Raw genomic sequence first — 17,023 nt, forward strand, 5'->3', positions numbered from 1 at the left:
TTTGTGTGTAGTTGTAACTGCCTGTGGTGTTTTTAAGTTTTACGAGAAGCAGAATCTAGAGGAGGTAAAGATTTATCCAGGGTTCCTAAAAGTGTGACCAAAAGGTTCAGAAAATGAAAAATGCAAATGGACACCTTCTGATTCTTGTCAAATTGGTTCCAGTTACAAGCCTCATCTGGCCCATTGCTGGCTCTATTCTGTTATCTCAGTCTTAATTCCTTCGCTGGTTCCCATGGTTCCCCCCTACACACACACACACACACACACACACACACACACACACACTAGTAATGACATTTGCCTTTGTCTTAATTTCAAAACAGGTTTTAAAATGCTAATGTTTGTAATGTCAAGAGATTAGGTGACTTGACTTAAGGAAATCTGGCATTTCACACTTGGACAAACCGCAGTGAAACAGTGTCTTCCAAACAAAGGACGCACCTGGCTCTCTTCCACTGCCTAAAGCATGTCAAATCGCAGGAAGTGAGATACGGTAGGCTCTGTTTATACTGTTCTTTTATTCTAGTACAGGTAAAAGCTAATGGGTACTCTCATTTACTTCTGGGGGGAGCATTAGATGAGGCAAACTTGCTGAATATTCTCACTGTATATTTAAAATAACATTTCAAACATTCATACATGTTGATCCAGCAAGACTTCATTTCAGAATTCATCCTCAGGAAATGAACAGAACAGTTTAGGAAGATCATTGTATGCTTATATTATTTACAGTAACTTAATTTTTAAAAACCCAGTTATCTAATAATTTGAGGCTGACTCAGTAAGGTATGGAGCATCATACAAAGGAAATACTGAACAGCCATTAAAGATGTTGCTACAGAAGAAAGAATATTTAACAACAGAGGAAAATATTCTCAATATGTGAAAGGGCAACAAGCAAATTATAGAATAGTGATTTGTGTCTTACAAAGGAAATAGGACCAAAGAATAACCTCACTCTATTCCCAAGCTAAGTTAGAAACCAACAGAGGGAGAGCCAGATCACTGAGATTAAAATAGCAGCTTCCTAGTACTCTTTGTTGCTCCTTGAACTTACCCCCTCCCAGTGAAACTGAGTACATGTTGCAGGTAGGCCCAAGCAGTGCCAAGTCTCCTGGTCATGGACCATGGCAACTGGAGAGTGGAATCTGCCTCTTCGTTTCATTTTTATCAGACAAGTGATTCCTGCTCTTCTAGGGAGAAGTAACCAAGAAGTTGCAAAGGGATGGAACTGGATCCTGGAACTCGATGCCTCTTTTGTCTGGAATGTGGACATTCCTTCTTTTCTATGGCAAGAGAGGAGTAGGGACAAAGGTTTTCACATTGCACGCTGCAGTTTTAGAGTGCTTCTTCATTAGTTTGGGACTCAGGAGGAGAGAGGATTATTATTCTTGCTACTTCTGTAAACACTAATAAATATGTTTAGTGGACAATCGAATTTTTGTGTGTATTACTATACATTTAATGGCTAGAAATATCCATATATCCATGCAAACTATTTACTACAAGGAGCATACAGTTTTTAGTGAATTATGTATATGTATACACATGCCCATCTGGAGAAGGAAATGGCAACCCACTCCAGTATTCTTGCCTGGAGAATCCCATGGACGGAGGAGCCTGGTGGGCTACAGTCCATGGGGTCGCAAAGAGTCGGACACGACTAAGTGACTTCACTTAACTTACACATGTCCATATATGTAAAATAAATATATAATAGAGTATGTGAAAATGTATTCCTTTGTATAATACTTAACAGTATAAAAGAATCTATCTGCAATGCAGGAGACCCAGGTTTGATCTCTGGGTTAGGAAGATCCCCTGGAGAAGCGAATGGCAACCCACTCCAGTATTCTTCCCTGGCAGTCTAAAGTCCATGGGGTCACAAAGAGTTGGACATGACTGAGCAACTAACACTTTCACTTTAATAAAAATATACATACACATAAATGTAAATTAAATATATAGTTCAGTCCAGTCACTCAGTCGTGTCCAACTCTTTGCAACCCCATGAACCGCAGCATGCCAGGCCTCCCTGTCTATCACCAACTCCTGGAGTCCGCCTAAACCCATGTCCATCAAGTCGGTGATGCCATCCAACCATCTCATCCTCTGTCATCCCCTTCTCCTCCTGCCCTCAATCTTTCCCAGCATCAGGGTCTTTTCCAATGAGTCAGCTCTCCACATCATGTGGCCACAGTATTGGAGATTCAGCCTCAGCATCAGTCCTTCCAATGAACATCCAGGACTGATCTCCTTTAGGATTGACTGTTTGGGTCTCCTTGCAGTCCAAGGGATTCTCAAGAGTCTTCTCCAACACCACAGTTCAAAAGCATCAATTCTTCTGCACTCAGCTTTCTTTATAGTCCAACTCTCAAATCCATACATGACCATAGCCTTGACTAGATGGACTTTTGTTGGCAAAGTAATGTCTCTGCTTTTCAATATGTTGTCTAGGTTGTTCATAACTTTCCTTCCAAGGAGTAAGCATCTTTTACATTCTTGGCTGCAGTCAACATCTGCAGTGATTTTGGAGCCCAGAAAAATAAAGTCTCCCACTGTTTCTGCTGTTTCCCCATCTATTTGCAATGAGGTGTGGGACCAGATGCCATGATCTTAGTTTTCTGAATGTTGAGCTTTAAGCCAACTTTTTCACTCTCCTCTTTCACTTTCATCAAGAGGCTGTTTAGTTCCTCTTCACTTTCTGCCATAAGGGTTGTGTCTTCTGCATATCTGAGGTTATTGATATTTCTCCCGGCAATCTTGATTCCAGCTTGTGCTTCTTCCAGCCCAGCGTTTCTCATGATGTGCTCTGCATAGAAGTTAAATAAGCAGGGTGACAATATACAGCCTAGATGTACTTCTTTCCCTATTTGGAGCCAGTCTGTTGTTCCATGTTCAGTTGCTTCCTGACCTGCATACAGATTTCTCAAGACGCAGGTCAGGTGGTCTAGTATTCCCATCTCTTTCAGAATCTTCCACAGTTTATTGTGATCCACACAGTCAAAGGCTTTATAGCATAGTCAATAAAGCAGAAATAGATGTTTTTCTGGAACTCTCTAGCTTTTTCTCTGATCCAGTGGATGTTGGCAATTTGATCTCTGGTTCCTCTGCCTTTTCTAAAACCAGCTTGAACATCTGGAAGTTCATGGTTCACATATTGCTGAAACCTGGCTTGAAGAATTTTGCGCATTACTTTACTAGTGTGTGAGATGATTGCAATTGCGAGGTAGTTTGAGCATTCTGTGGCATTGCCTTTCTTTGGAATTGGAATGAAAACTGACCTTTTCCAGTCCTATGGACACTGCTGAGTTTTCCAAATTTGTTGGCATATTGAGTGCAGTACTTTCATAGCATCATCTTTCAGCATTTGAAGTAGCTCAACTGGAATTCCATCACCTCCACTAGCTTTGTTCATAGTGATGCTTCCTAAGGCCCACTTGACTTCACATTCCGGGGTGTCATTTAACTCAAATGACCATTATATCTACTACTATGGGCAGGAATCCCTTAGAAGAAATGGAGTAGCCATCATAGTCAAAAAGAAGTTCCGAAATGCAGTACTTGGATGCAGTCTCAAAAATGACAGAATGATCTCTGTTCATTTCCAAGGCAAACCATTCAATATCATGGTAATCCAAGTCTATGCCCTGACCAGTAATGCTGAAGAAGCTGAAGTTGAACAGCTCTATGAAGACCTACAAAACCTTCTAGAACTAACAGCCAAGAAAGATGTCCTTTTCATTATAGGGGACTGGAATGCAAAAGTAGGAAGTCAAGAAACACCTGGAATAACAGGCAAATTTAGCCTTGGAGTACAGAATGAAGCAGGGCAAAGGCTAATAGCATTCTGCCAAGAGAATGCACTGGTCATAGCAAACACCCTCTTCCAACAACACAAGAGAAGACTCTACACATGGACATCACCAGATGGTCGACACCGAAATCAGATTGATTATATTCTTTGCAGCCAAAGATGGAGAAGCTCTATACAGTCAGCAAAAACAAGACTGGGAGCTGACTGTGGTTCAGAACTCCTTATTGCCTCATGAACTCCTTATTGCCAAATTCAGACTGAAATTGAAGACAGTGGAGAAAACCACTAGACCATTCAGGTATGACCTAAATCAAATCCCTTATGACTATACAGTAGAAGTCAATATATAGTGAAATACATGAAAATGTATTCCTTTGTATAATACTTATGGTATATTTGAGCAGATACTTATATTACGGTATTAAATATGTATCTAGTTAACCATATATTTAAAAAGAAAAATAAAAAGTATAATTATTAAGATAACCTGATGCATATCATGGTATAAAATTCTTTAGGTGCTTTAATATAATGCAAAATTAACCATTCCATACAATGTAAGAGGGCCCCTTTCTCCCTTAGACGAGGAAAGTAGTTGGATGCTTGAGCATAGCGAACCCTTCTGCTTCCTCTTGTGTGGTTATGATGAAGGGGTAGTTTTGTGTTGGTGACATAGGGCATGGAAGAGAGGAAGAGGCGGAAGGCCCCTGTGGATAGAAAGGATGCTTGCTGGGAAAGTAGTTCTTCCTGTGCCAGGAAAGCTCCTTCCTAGAATCTCCCTGGACCTACCTACTTATTTGTGCAATCATATGTCCATCATTCATTTTGACAAGTTTATGGGAAACCCATTAACTATTAGCTAATGCCAAGACAGAAAGTATTAAAACACTTGTCCGTCATAGGAAGGACTTCTAATCAAGTCATCATTTCCAAGATAAACCTGTTATGATACATTATCAACAAATAGTACAATAAACATTTGATATTATGAGTTACACCTCATACTATACCCTATACATGCACTGACTTCTTGGATCCTTCCTACCAGCAATTCTTATGCCTAAACCAGAGTTCTTATGTCCATTATATTTTTTTATTTTTTTTTAATGAAGTAGCAGTTTTTTAATTTAATTATTTATTTTTGGCTTTAGTGGGTCTTCATTGCTGCCCAGGCTTTTCTATAGTTGTGGTGCATGTATGCTCACTCAGTCGTGTCTGACTCTTTGCAACCCCTGGGACTGTAGCCTGCCAGGCTCCACTGTCCATAGGATTTCCCAGACAAGAAATCTGGAGTGGTTTGCCATTTCCTTCTCCAGGGAATGTTGGCCCAGAAATCGAACCTGTGTCTCTTGCATTGGCATGTGGATTCTTTACCACTGAGCCACCAGGGAAGCAGTGAGCAGGGGCTACTCTCCAGTTGCAGTGCACGGGCTTCTCATTGCTGTGGCTTCTCTTGTTGCAGAGCATGGGCTGTAGGGCATGTGGGCTTCCGTAGTTGCAGTTCGTGGGCTCTAGAGCGCAAGCTCAGTAGCTGTAGCTCTGTTGCTCCTCTGCATGTGGGATCCTCCCAGATCAAGTATCGAACCTGTGTCTCCTGAATTGGCAGGAAGATTCTTTATCACTGAGCCACTAGGGAAGCCCTCTTATGCTCGTGTTTTAGATGAGAAAGCTCAGCCACAGAATTTAAAAATTGCTCACAGTCATATAGCAAGTGACCAAGAAAAGTTCATAACTGTACAATCTGACTCCCAAGTTTGTGTGCTCTTTGTTACCATTCTACACGGCCCTCACAGTCTGATCTGTTCAAATGTGACACGAGTTAGCTTTCTGAAGGCACATCATAGTTCGGGGAAAGGAAGAGCTGTATAATATTCTGCACCTTCTGGAGAAACATCAAAGTTCAGTGGTGCCACATGGTTTTTATAAAAAAATAATTAAAATGGAATTCTAGTCATCAAGAGTGCATTGGTACTGAAGGAAAAAAAATAAATGACTGATGCTTGAAATAAACACCCCAACGCTGTATGTAATTACAAAAGAAAATGAGATGAGGTTGCCGACCTGACTTATCTGAGTCTCCCCCACCCTCCCTCTTGGGATTCTCAGTTTATCTTATAGTTTAAAAAGAACAAACCCCAGGGATAAGTCACTTCATCCTATATCATTCCTTTCTGCTTTTTTGAATTTAAATTTGAAAATGTGAAGCCTGAGAAGTTCTAGAATCTAGTCTTTTTAATAGGAAATTTAATTTAGGGGATGGCATGGAAGAAGAGCTATAGAACCTCTAATGGATTTTTTTCTCCCCTCCGAAGTAACATGAAATTAAATATTGGTAATTATTTGATACGCTTTTAAATGTAGATTCTAAATCCATCCTATCAGAGGAACTTCCAGATGTACCAAGCATGAGTGTGACAATTGAAATGGTGAAATGCTTAAAAAATGATGAGAAACTTCATTTTCGAAACCAGATGACAGATACAAAAAGTTGGCAGAGTGTCTGAAAGAAACATAGCATGCAGAGGGAGATCTAAAAATACTGTAAACAAAAACTGAAAGACAACTTGGAATTTCACTTCAGAAATGTTGTAGATTTTAAAATAGCACCAGTGACTTCTTTCCCCCTTTACAATGAAATTTGATGAATTTCCACTTTTTTCAGTACTTGTACAATTTTTTATACATTTTATTTTTGTTTTCAGTTTCATTTTTAGTCATTTTTTATCATAAAATTATATGTAAACTCTCTAAATATGTTTCTCTGTCATGGTACCATGGTAACATCCAAGAGCTAATTCACTTGTATCTCCTTGGTAATATCCCACTTAGTCACAGGGCAAGAGGTTGCCTGAGAGCAGTTGTTTTTAAACTGTGTATCGGGTGATGCATCAGAATCACCTGGATCATCATCAGAATCCCGTGGAGGGGTCCATAAACCAGATTGCTGAACTCCATCCCGGATTCTCTGATTTGGTTTGTCTAAGGAGATGCTTGAAGATTTGCATTTCTAGCAGGTTCCTGGATGATATGTGTGCCGTTGGACCACACTCTGAAAACCCTTGACTTCCCTAGAACAACAAGAAGAAGCCAAACCATCTCCCTGTTGATCCCACACCTGATGATGAATGTCAGGGTCATAAAAACTGAATTGATGCTGAACATGTGTGTATTGCGGGGAGGGCAGGGATGGAGGGCTGCAAACAGTTTCAGCATCGATAATCATAACTGAAATATAGACTGAAGAAATAAATGAGAGAATGAGTAAAATATGGATTTGGAGGGAAAAGATTCAAGCATTCAATACATACCATAAAACATTTCAAAGTTCTTGACTGAAGCATAAATATGCATATATGTTATGTGCTAGCAGAAATTAAGAAAAACAAATGCTGGCCAAAAAAATGAAATTCTGATGACTATTAATTAAGTCAGTAAGAGTGACTAGGCCACTAGAAGGGAAATGTTTGCTTATCTGTAATTAGAGTTAGATGTGGGAGTGAAAATGAAAGTTGTTCAGTTGTGTCTGACTCTGTGACCCCAGGGACTGTAGCCCACCACGCTCCTCTGTTCATGGGATTTCCCAGGCAAGAATACTGAAGTGGGTAGCCATTCACTTCTCCAGAGGATCTTCCCAACCCAAGGATAGAATCCAGATCTCCCACATGACAGGTGGATTTTTTACTGTCTGAACTAGCAGGAAAAGCCAGATTTGGGAGTGGGGGTAGCTTATAGCCACCCTGTTCTTTGACGAGATGACAATGGCGAAACCTAGCCAGCTTCTTTTGGATATGTATGACGTGATGCAAACCGGATAAAAAGATTCACGATTTACTGCAGTGGCTGTCAAGTATACAGCCCTTTCATCCGTATCTTTAGATCATGCTGCTGCTGCTGCTGCCAAGTTGCTTCAGTCATGTCTGACTCTGTGAGCCCACCAGGCTCTGCCGTCCCTGGGATTCTCCAGGCAAGAACACTGGAGTGGGTTGCCATTTCCTTCTCCAGTGCATGAAAGTGAAAAGTGAAAGGGAAGTCGCTCAGTCATGTCCAACTCTTCACGACCCCATGGACTACAGCCTACCAGGCTCCTGCATCCATGGGATTTTCCAGGCAAGAGTACTGGAGTGGGTTGCCATTGCCTTCTCCTCTTTAGAGCATATCCAGAATTAAAACATTGTTGAAGCAAATCTAGGGAAAGAGTCAATGATATATAGTATGAAGATATGAAGTACCACTTCCATGGAACTTGGGAGAATTCAGAAAGATCTGTATATAAATAAGGAATGGAGTGTAAATTATAGCAACTGGCTATGCATTTAGTTAATGAACAACACTGATATTCAGAAAGAGTTGTCTCACCTCTTCCAGTGTATGTGTGTCTCCTCCTTCCCTCCTTTCTCTCTTCCTTTCCTCCCTCCCTCCTTCCCTCCCTCCTTTGTTTCCTCCTCCTTCCTTATAGTCAGTGAGTAGTTTTGCACATCAGCTCTGTGTCAGGCACTGACTGTGAATAAGACTTGTTTAATTGCTCAGTCATGTCTGAGTCTTTTGTGACCCCATAACTATAGCCCACCAGGCTCCTCTGTCCATGCAATTTCCCAGGCACGATTACTGGAGTGAGATGTCCTTCTCCAGGGGATCTTCCCAACCCAGGGATCGAACCCACATCTTCTGCATTGGCAGGCAGATTCTTTATCACTGAACCACCTGGGAAGCCCAATGAATAAGATATATATCCTCCTTACAACTTCATGGGTCTTTGCAGTCTATTAAGGATGTTAGATATTAAGCAAATTAAAATAGAACATGTCCTGTGAAGTAAGGATGTGCATTGTAAATGCTTATGACAGAGGGCAGGTGCTCTCAAGGAACTGGGCCACATTTCTCTGGATAAATGATTAGGCTTGCTATGTTTTGAAAAGCAGAGACTTTGCCTCGTGCATTCTTTTTCCTTTGCCTCTAAAGCACTGCATAGCATATCTTGTGCACTCCATCAACCTGTGTTGAATGAATAATTCTGAGCTCTGAGTGTGAATAGGGCTGGCTAGGTGAAGGGTTACTTGGTAATAGGGAGCATTCCAGGAAGTGGGTGCATGATATTGTGCCCAAATGTGAGCAGAAATGTATGGAACTTGGGTGTTCAACATGGTAGCCATTAGCAACATATGGCTGATAAGCATTTGGAATATGGCTAGTCCATGTTTAGATGTATTATAAATATAAAATACACATAGATTTTTGAAGACTTAGTAGGAAAAAAAGAATATAAAATGACCTGTTAGTAAAATTTAAAATACTGATTATATTGAAATTATAGTATTTTTGGATACATTAGATTAAATCAAATATCCTTTTACAATTAATTTCACCTGTTTAATTTTTTCATGTGTCACCTAGAAAACGTAGTGTTACATATGTGACTTGTGTTTGTGGTTCCTATTTTATTTCTACTGCACAGCATTCATATTTAGTATACCATACGTATGATTTTATTTGATGGAAGTATCATGCGAGAGGAGTCTGATGTGTATTGCAAACTTCTGCTCTCTGACCTGAAATACGAGGGCATTTCATGGCATTCATTCCTGCACTGTGGCAAGTCCCCATGCAGAGAGAAAACATGTGTCTTGCTGAAACACTGTTGTGTAGTAAAAGCTTACTGTTTTGACCTATTATTCGATTGTTGTATTGTGCATCTCAATACAGAAATTTTAGTATCTGAGAATGCTGCTGAGCAAATAGATTTAGTGAGCAGCTTCTGAGAAGTGTGGTGATCGATGTAAATGCCAACCATATTTCTTTCCTGCATCCCGTTCCTAGTTTGTTTGCTTGAGAGGTTATGGTGATTGGACAGTTTTGTTTTTATTTGGCCAAGTGGTGATATATAGTGGCAAATTGGCTCTCTCTTTTGAGAAAGAATAAACTATGAGAAATGGTAGTAGAGTGTGACCATTCTCTATAGACACAACTTCAGCTTGTAGGTGTTTTAAATCCCTGAATAGGAAACAGCACTAATGATTAGAGTCTTTATATTCTGAATACATTCAGAGGGATTGTGGTGTCTGGAAAGAAAAGGAACGTGATATAAAAGTTGATTCTGAGGTCCAGCTTTGTGTGCACATAAAGCAACAGAAGCATGAGAACTGACTGCATTTTTGCAATTGCTTTCAACCAAGGGGGCTCTTTGGATTCTAACAAGTAGCTAAATTCCAGTAGGGTTACAACACACAAAGGGATAAAAGCAAAACAATGGAACAACACTCTCCCATAGGGAAATATATAAATCTAAACATTAACTGTGATAAGGTAGGGTTAAAACAATTAATGGTAACGTCTAATGCTCTATATTTCCTGTACATTTTACATGATATTTTTATTTTCTGATTCTGTCCTTCATTCGCTTGGAACAAATGAGGAGTTGAGAAGTAATATTTTCTTTACTTTTCTTGATGGAGAATGGGCAGAAGCTAAGGCTCTCTCCCTGCTCTCTGTTGAACTAATTTAGGCAAGTTTATGCTATCCGTTTGCACTCCACACAGCTGCTGAAAAATGGCCACGTTCTGGGGCCCACCTCGGCTTCGTAAAGGATGGAGCACGCCTCACTGATCTCGTAAACTTCACGTATGAGCTGTTTCACTTTGAATCAGGGACTCAAACTGACTTTGGACCATAGTTCACTGAGGCAATGATACTTCTTCGTTGTTTGTGTGAATTTTTGAGATTTTGTGTGTGAGCTGTACTGTGGGTATCATGTTGTTATGATATGCAAAGTTATAGCATTGGAATTCTGGCTCTATCTTCTCAAAGGCCTAGTGGATAAATAATATTTGATAAATATTTATTGTATGCCTACTATGTGTCAAGGCAAATCTCCGCTTGGCATCAGAAGAGACGAAGCATCCTCCACACTTAAAATTGTAGAAAAATTTCTTAGCAAAGATGGCTCAGGAAAACTGAACAAGGTAGAGAAATGTATTCAGGGCCTAGATCAGGCCTTTTGGGGGGGCTTACTATGATGGAGGTCTCCTGGCTTCTGCTCAAGTAAGAGTTCACAAGGTTAATTTGCTCTATGCTTCTGAAACCCAAAAGTGAAAATTTTAGAGGGCTATGAAATATCTTCTCTGAGGTTAGGGAACACTTGGTAGAAACTCAGAAAGCTACAGAATAGGAGTGCCAATGGTGATAAAGAAGGATATTGAGGAGGAGTAGATGCCGAGCCCAAAGCTTGGGGAAATATTAGCCTGCACCATAATTCAACAAGTATGATGGAATCTAGCTGTGTGTGTTAATGTAGGCCAAACATGGCTGTAAAAAACCCAAAGAATGCATTTGTTTCTTAATAACAGTAGTAGATAGGTGAATAGCAGTGAGTAGTTCTCTTTCACACTGTCCTTAAGAGGGCGGGAACCCAGGTTAATAAGACTCGGCTACATTCAATATAAATCTTCCAAGATCACCTTCGTTTGGGCCAGCTGTAGGAAAAGGAATGTGGCGAGGTATTGAGGAGGTCTTAATGGTTCTTGACTGGAAATGGTCCACCTCACTTCTCTCTTTTCATTGGTAGATCTCAGTTCTATAGTCATACCTACGTGCAAGGGAGACTGTGAAAGATAGTATAGATGTGCACCCAGACCAGAGAGAACCTAAAGTTAAGTCAGTGGCATGAAATTTTTGCTAGATGGGCTCAATGGAACATCAATCCTATGTACTCTTAACACTATCTGCTTGGGATCAGTTTTGTGTAGACTTGACACAGCACCCCATGTCAAGCTGATACTTGTAACATTTCAGTTTTTCAAAATTAACTTACCTGTGTTGGCCTGCATGCTCCACTTTGATCTCATGTGTCATAGCTCTCTGGGAACAAGTTCAGATGAGTATATATATATATATATATAAAACTACATCATCTTGTCCATAAACATTACATCATCTTATTCATATCATGGCTGCATAGGCAACATGATGAATGCAATGGCCCTGTTTTTGGAGTCATCTGTAGGTTCAGGCCCTGATTTTCAACTGCATAGCTTTGTATGCTTGGATATGTGTCTTTAACTCTTTGCGTTTCAGAGTCAACATTTTAATGAGGAAAACAGAAACAAAAAGAAAAACAATTGACCTTTCAAAGTTATCAAAGCAGCTCAATATTTTTAATGTAAAATAATTTGTAGAGATTAAAATCCTAGCTCTGAGTCTCAATTTTTTGTGTTAAGATAACTATCAAAACCTATTTCTCAACTAATTTATTTTTACAAACCAAGATTGGAGGTTGACTTTTCTTAAATAATGTTTTAGCATTTATGAAGACAGTAGTATTTTCTTATTTACCCATTCAAATGATTAATGTAAGAATAATCAACTTTATCCCTCCCCCCAGCCAGTCATGTGGTATGTAGGGCCATGTAGGGCATGTGCGTGTTGTGTGCATGCCACGCACTCAGTCATGTCTGACTCTTTGTAGCCCACCAGGCCTCTCTGTCCATGGAATTTTCCAGGCAAGAATACTGGAGAGGGTTGCCATTTCCTGCTCCAGGGGATCTTCCCAACTCAGGAATTGAACCCGTGTCTCTTGCATCTCCTACATTAGCAGATTCTTTACCACTGTGCAGCTGGGAAGCCCCACAGTGCATACTGGGTGCTATACAAATACTTGCCAAAGGTCTGACTGTGTTCAATACAAGCCCCAGAATTAACAATTCAAATTTGTTGCAAGCTAAAACTCTGACAATTCTGCTATGATTGTGATGTCCCATTTTTCTATCTTAGATGGGAGTGATCCAAGGGAAAGGAACTTGGATGGGCTCATCTAAACCTTGCCTGCCAAATCAATTTGAAGTAAAGTTGGTAAACTCTTTTTATCTCTTGGTTTTCCTTCCTCTGAGATATTTAGTACAAATTGCTTGACTGGCATATGGGAAAAAGAAGAGACATTTTCTGCACTTCAGTGAGGATTAACAAAAGAACCATTTACACTCCCAGAGATCAGGTAGCATGGTGACCACGGACTTCTGAGCTTCCAAGGATCACAGTCAAAGTGTTCAGAACCAGGGAGAGAAAGGGTGAAAAGAGAGAAAGGGCAGTTTCAGGAACAGCTGCCTTCTTCAGACCTTTCCCACCTAGGAGTTGCCTTCTTCAAAGCCTTCCAACAAAGACCAGGAAGAAAGCCATTTGTGTCAGAACCATGTCTCCTGCTGAATGCATAGAGAAAGCACTCCTTTTCCTGCTGTGCTCCATGTGGAGATGAAATAGCAGCTCTCTATTATGCATTTGTGCCAAAGTCATTCCTTCATCCAGCTATCCTCCTTCCCAGGTAGAGTAGATTCTATCTGGGTCAGCCAATTAACCAGCCCTTGTCTTAAATTTATTCACCTACTCAGGCAGTCTGCAAAGATTCACTCGACTCAGGTACTATGAGGCTCTTCTGCTCATGGACATTACCAAGAAAAAAAAATGAGGGATCTCAACAAAAATTAGGAAAAGAAAAAGGGATTATTAGGGAGAATGATGACTACTGCTGATGAGGTGATACCTGGATACAGGGAGTAAGGAGTGAGTGTTGAATTTAAATAAGATGATCCATCCTGGAAGACCATTCTAGGTGATGAACATTTGAACCGAGGCCTGGATGGGGAGGAGGAATCAAGGAGGCAATCAGACATAACTCTGAGAATAGACCCTTCTGAAAACAGAACATCCAGTGCTGAGACACTGTGTGGGAATGTTTTTGACTAGTGCAGAGAACAGCAAGAAGACCCTTGTGTCTAGAGTGGGTCAATATGACCGATGGTGTGAGAACAGAAGATTCCAGGTCAGTTAGGTCCTCATAGGCCCCAGGAACAAGTGCGTTTAGATTTTATCCCGGGTATGATAAGAAACCATTTGTACCTACCAAGAATTTATTTATTTTTGTTTGTTCCATGTAGTTAAAATATTCTGTGCTACTGAAAGTTCTTTTTCTGGTGTCTTGAGTTCTGCACTCAAAATCTTAGTCTGTCAAATTGCAAAAGAAACAGAGACTCATAAAAGAATTTTTAAAATATTTATCGACACTTGCAAATTGCCAGCTCTTGAATGGCAAAGTTTATTCCTTTGTAATTTCCATTACATTTATGCCAAAGAGTAAAACCTTTTATTTTTTTCCCCAGATGATTGTAATGAGGACTTTTATTTAATGTATCAGAAATTATACCATTTTGAAGGCCCTATTTCCAAAGGGTGATTGCTAAAAGCCACATTCTTTCTTTAAGGCATGCTTTCCATTTTAAAGCACTTATCTTTGCAAGAATGAATGAAGTAGTTAAAGGAATCAGTACTAATTAGAAATGACAAGCTGATGATCAACTCTATTCCCCTTTTCTTCTTGGTATATTTTTCTGTGAGTTTAATGCAAGCCATTGGCATTTATTATAAATTCTTTCTTTCTTAAGAAAGCATATATTTCAGTTAATTTATTGCTTTGATTTCTATAGTTTCCTTTGTTTGATGTTTGTCCATTTTTGAGAAGTAAAAATTTTAAGTGAACAAGAAACTATAGACTATTTCATTTAAGGTAAAACATCTCCAAGTAGAAACTAAAGAATATGTTGCATTGATTTAAATGAAATGGTAGCTCTAAGGTGGGTGTGTTGAAAAGTTGAGATTTGATGGAGCTAACTTTTATTTTTATTCAGTGCTGTCTGTTATTACATCTCTGGTGATACCATGGAACACATGCTACCATAATTTTGTTTTTCCCTGAAATTGTTTAGAGCTCAGGATTATTAAAGAGATATTTGGAAATAATGATTTTTTAAAAAACCTTTTAGTTTGTATTGGAATATAGCTGATTAGCAGTGTTGTGAAAGTTTCAGGTGAACAGTGAAGGGACTCAGCCGTACATACACGTATATTCGTATGCGCCTGTGTGCCAAGTCACCTCAGTCGTGTCTGACTCTGTGCGACCCTATGGACTGTAGACCACCAGGCTTCTCTGTCTATGGGATTCTCCAGGCAAGAATACTGGAGTGGGTTGCCTTGCCCTCCTCCAGGGGATCTTCCCCACCCAGTGATCAAACCTGTGTCTCCTGCAACTCCTACATTACAGGCAGATTCTTTACCGCTGAGCCACCAGTGAAGCTCTTATGTGTATCCGTTTTGCCTCAAACTCACCTCCCATCCTGGCTGCCACAAAACATTAAGCAGAGTTTCCTATGCTATACAGTAGGGCCTTGTTGGTCATCCTTTTTAAATGTAGGAGTGTGTACGCGTCCATCCCAAATTCGCTACCTGTGCCTTCCCCTCATCCTTCCTCCCTGTAATCATAAGTTCATTTTTTAACTCTGTGAGTCTCTTTCTGGGAAACAATGAGTTTTTGATGGTGGTTCGTAAAATGTCTTGGGGAAATTGATGAGGCTTGTGATTGCTGTTAAATTCTCTTTATTCCCATTCATTATGCATTCTTTTGGCTGTAGCTTTAGCTTTGGTTTTGGATGTGATCTTACAATAAGTGGTACCCATCCTCTGAGTAATGAAGTGCCTTTTGGTATGTTTTCTGGAGCCAGCCCATTTACATCACTATCAAGGAGATGATCTAGGTATTGCTTACAAGGTTTTGGTGTCCCTGTAGTCTCTGGCTACAAGTAAAAGCAGGCTTTTGGGCTGGCAAAGCTTGGCAACCTTTGACATTAAAACACTGAAGAATAAGTGGAAATTCTCCAGTTGTTACCACATGAGAAATAAAAGACAGTGGTGAAACCTTGCTTTGTCATGAATAACTGATCGAAAGCTACAAAAGCAAAGTATAAAAACTTAGATTAATAGGGCAATGGAAATAGTGTAACTGCCAGGGAATTTCTGCTGGCATTCATCTTTTGGTTTTTATTTCTTGTAAAAGTAATTGATGTTCATCAGATCAGATCAGATCAGTCGCTCAGTCGTGTCGGACTCTTTGCGATCCCATGAATTGCAGCACGCCAGGCCTCCCTGTCCATCACCAACTCCCGGAGTTCACTGAGACTCACGTCCATCAAGTCAGTGATGCCATCCAGCCATCTCATCCTCTATCGTCCCCTTCTCCTCCTCCCCAAATCCCTCCCAGCATCACAGTCTTTTCCAATGAGTCAACTCTTCGCATGAGGTGGCCAAAGTACTGGAGTTTTAGCTTTAGCATCATTCCTTCCAAAAGAAATCCCAGGGCTGATCTCCTTCAGAATGGACTGGTTGGATCTCCTTGCAGTCCAAGGGACTCTCAAGAGTCTTCTCCAACACCACAGTTCAAAAGCATCAATTCTTCGGCGCTCAGCCTTCTTCACAGTCCAACTCTCACATCCATACATGACCACTGGAAAAACCATAGCCTTGACTAGACGAACCTTTGTTGGCAAAGTAATGTCTCTGCTTTTGAATATGCTGTCTAGGTTGGTCATAACTTTCCTTCCAAGGAGTAAGCGTCTTTTAATTTCATGGCTGCAGTCACCATCTGTAGTGATTTCATAGAAGTTGTAATTGGGATGCAAATTATTGTATTGACCTTCAAGTATAATGTAACATAAAGAGCATTAGTAAAGTATAATGTACACATTGAAGAACTAATGTAATTTATCCTCTTCCCTCCATTCCAACCTCACTGTCAAGGAGGGTATTTTTTTTTTTTTTTTGGTCACTTCTCTATCAAAGCATGTGGAGATACAAGTGGAGTACACAGAAAGAGAATAATATATTTAGATTGATGTGCTTGGTGAAAAACTAGCTAGGAGGGGGAGGGGACATTAAGACAAGAGACAAATAAACGTAGAGAAAGGGAAAGGTTTTGGGTGGCTTTAGGAGAAAGAAAAGTGAAAGTGGAATGGCTCCTATGGGGTGTGAAATTTGGGGAGATCAAGTGGTAGAACAATTTTTAAGGAAGTTTTACTGTGTAAAAAGATAAGGAGGTTTGCTGAATGTTGTGAGATGCAATTTTCCATTAATCCCTTTATACACTCTGAAAACATTTCAGTAAAGATATCCACATTTTTCTTCAATACCCTCAGTTAAAGTTGTGCTTCTTTCTCATGCATCACCGTGCTGAGATGGGATCTTGCTATTTGACAGGCATATAGATCAAGATTTTGATGGAAGAGCTTAAGGCACTATATCAATAAATTAGGTTATACAGATAAAATAGAATATGCAAAAAAGATAATGCAACTTTCTCCTAATACCGTACCATAAAATAAGATCATACTCTAAGTA

The 17,023-nt window shown here is 39.9% G+C and overlaps 1 protein-coding gene across 9 annotated transcripts in view; it reads left to right on the forward strand.

The window, feature by feature from the left end:
• LOC129638082 (teneurin-2-like) overlaps window positions 1-17,023 on the forward strand; it is an 810,988-nt gene that overhangs the window by 671,828 nt on the left and 122,137 nt on the right. Inside the window, exons 2-3 of one of the 9 annotated variants that reach the window (XR_008707710.1) lie at window positions 324-493; window positions 1,198-1,413. The exons of 7 other annotated variants lie outside the window; for them this stretch is intronic. The gene's annotated coding sequence lies outside the window, so the exon portion shown is untranslated. Of the gene's footprint in view, window positions 1-323; window positions 494-1,197; window positions 1,414-3,612; window positions 4,116-17,023 lie in introns of those variants that run through there. One more of the 9 variants, XM_055562630.1, reaches the window with a different exon arrangement.

The sequence above is a fragment of the Bubalus kerabau genome, chromosome 1 (genome assembly GCF_029407905.1).
Source record: "Bubalus kerabau isolate K-KA32 ecotype Philippines breed swamp buffalo chromosome 1, PCC_UOA_SB_1v2, whole genome shotgun sequence".
Classification (NCBI taxonomy): domain Eukaryota; kingdom Metazoa; phylum Chordata; class Mammalia; order Artiodactyla; family Bovidae; genus Bubalus; species Bubalus kerabau.